The sequence below is a fragment of the Amblyomma mixtum genome, chromosome 4 (genome assembly GCF_055824585.1).
Source record: "Amblyomma mixtum isolate Tamu chromosome 4, ASM5582458v1, whole genome shotgun sequence".
Lineage (NCBI taxonomy): Eukaryota > Metazoa > Arthropoda > Arachnida > Ixodida > Ixodidae > Amblyomma > Amblyomma mixtum.
In genome coordinates, this window is record NC_143015.1 from 57271725 (window position 1) to 57277084 (window position 5360).

At 43.6% G+C, this 5360-nt stretch overlaps 1 long non-coding RNA gene across 1 annotated transcript; it reads right to left on the reverse strand.

The window, feature by feature from the left end:
• Positions 1-373: 373 nt before the first annotated feature.
• Positions 374-4658, reverse strand: LOC149346551 (uncharacterized). Its single transcript, XR_016292403.1, has 3 exons — positions 4451-4658; positions 3465-3645; positions 374-1786 (listed from the first exon to the last, which is right to left on the reverse strand). It is a non-coding gene; the product is annotated as an uncharacterized LOC149346551 (long non-coding RNA).
• Positions 4659-5360: the final 702 nt, after the last annotated feature.

A 5360-nucleotide genomic window follows, 5' to 3' on the forward strand; every position in this document is an offset into this window, starting at 1 on the left:
CTCCAACCAAAACGTCGTCAATTAAATCCCGTTAGGTTTTTCTTACATATATACGAGGTGTTTCAGGGAAGACTAAGTAATTTTCAAAAAAACAGGTATTTTGAGATGAATGTATGGCTTTTTCAGCATAGTATTACCAGTGTTGGCAGGCACCAGAAAACTTGTGAAGAGTCTTACGTAGTAAGCTGGTTAGCTAATTTTTATTAATGAACCTTTTCACTATCAGAAACTTCGTTAAAACATTAAGTTTGGCTAGTTGGTAACGGCTTGAAGGAATCATACTTTTAGCGGTAAGAACACACACAACACCAAGACACACACAGACAGGACACCCGCTAGACTTCAACTATCTTTACTGGACACTTGTACGACATAAATATGTATCACTGAGCACACGCAGGTGCCTCGTCATCGGCATCAGGTCTAACTACGCCCTCCCCTCTCCTCCAAGGCATACGGTTGCGCCGATAAACAATCCCTTTTTCTGCCAATGCCAGGGAGGGAGTGCTTACACACACGTCACCCGCCTCTTGAATACGAAAGGCCTGGGAGCCGAGAAAAAAGAAAGAGAAATTATCGAAGTCTTTCGTATTCAAGAGGCGGGTGACGTGTGTAAGCACTCCCTCCCTGGCGTTGGCAGAAAAAGAGATTGTTTATCGGCGCAACCGTATGCCTTGGAGGAGAGGGGAGGGCGTAGTTAGACCTGTTGCAGATGACGAGGCACCTGCGTGTGCTCAGTGATACATATTTATGTCGTACAAGTGTCCAGTAAAGATAGTTGAAGTCTAGCGGGTGTCCTGTGTGTGTGTATCTTGGTGTTGTGTCTGTTTCTTACCGCTAAGAATATGATTCCTTCACTATCAGAGTTAGGCGTCTAGTTGCCATTAGAGATTTGTAGCAGTTACATGCACTGGAGGGGTTTCTTTCCCTGTGTGCTTTCAAAAGCGCATGTATTTTCGCACGATGCAGCCAAATTTTGTCGAGCCACAGCGGCAAAAGTAATCATGTTTTGTACATTCCAGAAACTGATATGGCTACTACAAACAACTGGCTAAAAGTCTCTAACTGCAACCAGTTGCAAACCTGTGTTAGTTAAAAAGTTAATTATCAGAAATTAGTTAACCGGCTTACTAAATACACCTCACCGGCTTTCTGGTGTCTGCTAACACTGGTAATATTATGCAGCAAAAGCCATATTTTTGAAAACTACTTATTCTTCCCTGAAACACCTGGTGCATATAAATACTGCTCACTTTCCTGTACAACACAGAAACGAAATAATTTCTTCTGTAACATGAAAGTTCCATGAGCCACATAACAAACCCGTGGAAAAAAACTGCATGCATACACACACATCTCTCCAAAACAGCTAAAAAATCCCACACAGTGAAACAATGCTTACACTGTCTTAAGACCAACATTAAAGGCTGCAAACACTAGCGCATTAAAAGTCAAACAGATGCCAAACATATGCTAAATGTCCCCATGGATGTAGATATTAAGCTATGAGCTGATTTTAATAAAAATGCATCAGCACAGAAATGCTTAAGCGACTTTGTTGGTGCACTATCCTGACACTTGTCCTCAATATCAGGCAGCCTGCTTGTTGTTCATCATCATCATCAGCCTGCCTATGCCCACTGCAGGGCAAAGGCCTCTCCCATGCCTCTCCAATTAACCCTGTCGTTACTTGTCTGCATCACCAGCAGAAGAGGTAGCGTCCTAGTGATGAGACGTGCGCACGAACAGGTAGCCTCCTCCATGGCAGAATGCAGCAGCAAGAGAACTGCACAAGAAAACATTCAAAGTATACAGTTATAGTAATTTCTAATAGAATCAAACACGGAGAAGCAACAATCAGTTAAATGTGCACTAAAATGCAGCACTCCGAGCGAGTTTGATAAGGCTGCTGAGTAATAGCATAAGCAGCAGTCACAAGACTAGAACTAAATGTAATGCGTCCTTGAACAAGAAAAAGCTATAACATGCTGTTGTGTTCAATTCTGCCCCCACATTCGAAGACTGAATGATATTCACAGGAACTGACATTAACGTGTTACACCTAATTAGGCTACCACGAAGAGATATTTAGCCATTCCAGTCATATGAAGATAACATGCAGGCCATCAAATATGAAAATTATTTTGTGTTTCTGATTTGTCTGCACAAAAATTCAGGCAGCTTTTGTTTTCAAAAGTGATGGCACAAAGACATTGCAATATAATACACATGTTGCTGTAGATAATGTATCATTTGGAGCTATACCAGGTGTTAGGGGAAAATGTATGAACAAAGAGTACAAAGGTGAGCAAGTTCGTCAGGGCAAGAGTGGCACACTCTAAAGCAAATGAATCAAAATATTAAGGCACACACTGCGTCAGATACAATACTTGTAAGTAAAGCTGCATACAATTACAAGTGATAAAAGCCTCGGAAACGTGCCCCTAAGGGAGCAGCTGGACTGGTAGTTTTTTATTTGTCCCGCAGCACATCCCTCCAGTGCTGAGGCCTGCTCATATCTGTTTAAGTTAAGAATACAAGGGAAACAAGCAAACAAGTGTTCCAAAGAAGATAAAAATGTGCACTTAGGTTGTACTTTAGGAAATTGCCTGTCACTAATTGCAGCAATAAATACCTCGAGAAAGTAAATTAAGTTATTTCCACAGCTTATTACAAACCTTGATGGCACGGGACAAAGGCAACATCAAATGCATCGGTTCAAGTAAAGCCAGGTGTCTTGTTAAGGTCACAGCAATATTTGTTGACTTAGGCTCAGCTAGTGTAATGCAATCAGTAACTGAACGTCGGCATGAATAAAAATAACAATGCACCAATACTCAATTCCAAATGCATTTCAACTGTACAGTGCAGTCAGTTGTGACAAAAGGAGTGTGAAAGAAAACCTCAGCAATGCTCATGACATCGAATAAGCACCTTTCTTCTGTACAGCTAAAATATAAGCTTTACAGGTTTTCATGTAATGCAAGGATAACCTGGTAAGGTATCAATTATTGATGCTAGCAACAAATATGCTTCTAAAGCAGAGTGCTCCACTTGAATGCCAATATTCAATTATGCATTGCCCGTTAGGCCATGCCTATCACATCACTGGTTCACTTCAAACATGCCATACCTTGTAAGAGGTAGGTACTGCTGAAGTAAACCTATAAAATTTATTTGCTGCTTTTAGACTGCTGTATAAAGGTCATGAAGCAGATAATTGTTTTAATTTGGTCTATACTGTGGTCAAGATTTCCAAGCACGAGAGGCATGAGGGAAAAAACTATAAAAAGCATTTCACACTATAACACAATGCACTTGACTAGGGGAGTGCTTTCATGATGCCCGCAATATCTTTTCCCTTTCTCTTGGTCCTCTTTTAAAAGAAAAAAAAACGAAAGAGAGAGGGAGCCTGGAGCAGAAGATTTTTGGCAGGCTAAAAAAGACAAGGAAAATATACCCACTTGTCTACCTATCCTTTTACAAGTGGCACATGCTTGATATCCAGTGTCAATGGCTGATAGGCTGAACCAGCAGGTATTGATGTCATTTGCCTCTGGTTGAGGTAGCATTGGCTCGATGACAGATGAAAGCTGGTGCAAAAGTAGCGTGATGATACCGGTGGAGCAGCTGTACAGGGCTTGACTGCGGGTGCATTTGAAGAAAGGCTGCATTAGAGCCATGCTTTCATAAACATCACAGAAGGCACATCCCATTACAACCTCTAGCTGTTCAGTCCAATGTGTTCATGAGTGGAGGCTAATGATTAATTACCTATGCCTCCAATAGTTAGCAAAAAAATGGTTTACAAAGCTTGTCATACTTTTCTTAAAGCTATTATTCGCGAATCACGTTATACTTTTATCGCTTCAGACTGAAAATGAGGGAATGACATAAATGTAGTGAACGTAAAAAAATAAAATGACAACAAACCTTCCATTGTGCGTTTACCTCAGCTACACTGCAATGCAATGGTTCTGCTATTTTTAATCGTCGTTTCGTTGACCAGAACTATCAAGAAACACAGCACTTGATGTGACTGCGACGTAGAACGGGCAATGCTCCTTATCCAGTAAACACTCAGGCAGCAGAATCAAAAGACGCACGCCGCTACAAGCACTTTTCGTTCTTATGGTCTCCTTTTCACGCGCTGCTCCTGTTCACTCGGAATAACGAATCAAGCAGCACCCCACAGTTCTCGGCGTGCAACCAAATTCTATCACATAACTCGTGCGCCGAGGAGCTGACGCAAAGAGCGTGAGGCGGCGGGTTAAAGTTGCATAGTTGGCAAGCGAGCGTGTCAGAACACCTTCTCTCTGCAAACGATCGCGTGGTGCCCGCATTTTGCACCTCACTGCGAACAAGGCGTGAAGACCAACCCAAATGCATTCGCAGCCCTCAATCATACCCCCGACACATCGCAGAAGTCATTTTCCAGTTCTGTACTTACATTTGTCAACGTTCACGGCAAGCCGTTTCTTCTATCGGGCATCGGGCGCCGGCCGCTCTCGGCGTGGTTGCGTGCAGTACGTCAGAGCAGGTTTTGAGCACTGCGTGCGCGTAAGAACGTCTTCCGCAGCACTGGAGCCATCTGTCACCTTCCGAGTTCAGTCACACTACCACAACACTAACGAGGCAGCACATTTAACACAAACAAACTGAAGAAGCGCACCCAGAACTTCACAACCGTCGCCATGCACCCCGCCAACAAAGAGTCGTTTCAGCGTCCTAAAAAAGATAGTGTAGCGCGCGGCCAACATGAGACTCGCAATCCGCCGCCAGCGATTGGAAAGGTGGCGCTAATGTCGCCTAACTTTACACGCATTAAAAAAAGAATTGATATGCCCTTTTTGCCACAAACTTGTTGCATTAAACGACAAAATATTTTGTTTCAATTACAAAGTCAGCAAATTGGAATGATTGAGGTGAAAAAATGCGACTACTCACAACCATCTGTTTCTGGCGGCGCTGCGAACGAAAGCTTGGAAAACCGGGCAGCATGCCGGGCAGCTACAGGCGACGCATCTGGGGCCAGGAAAGCCGCAGCCGCTGCACGGCTGCACCCTCTGCCTAGTTCTAAGGCTATAACTCAGCTCCCCGTAACTGCGTCGCAGAATAAGGAATGATGATGATGTTGCCAAGCGCTACTGGTTTCGGTTTTTATTTTCGCATATTGTGTGGCTTAGCGTACTCTACACAGCTTGGCTCATGCGATTTAGTGTACGTGTGTGTGTGTACGCCGCTCTAGCGTGACGCGCGAAACTTTCAAGGCTGCGCTGCAGCATCGCCTCTGTTTTGTGTGTGTTTATATCACGTCATTGGACACCTTGCACACTCTTTGCTCGAGCGAGCCCCGCCAA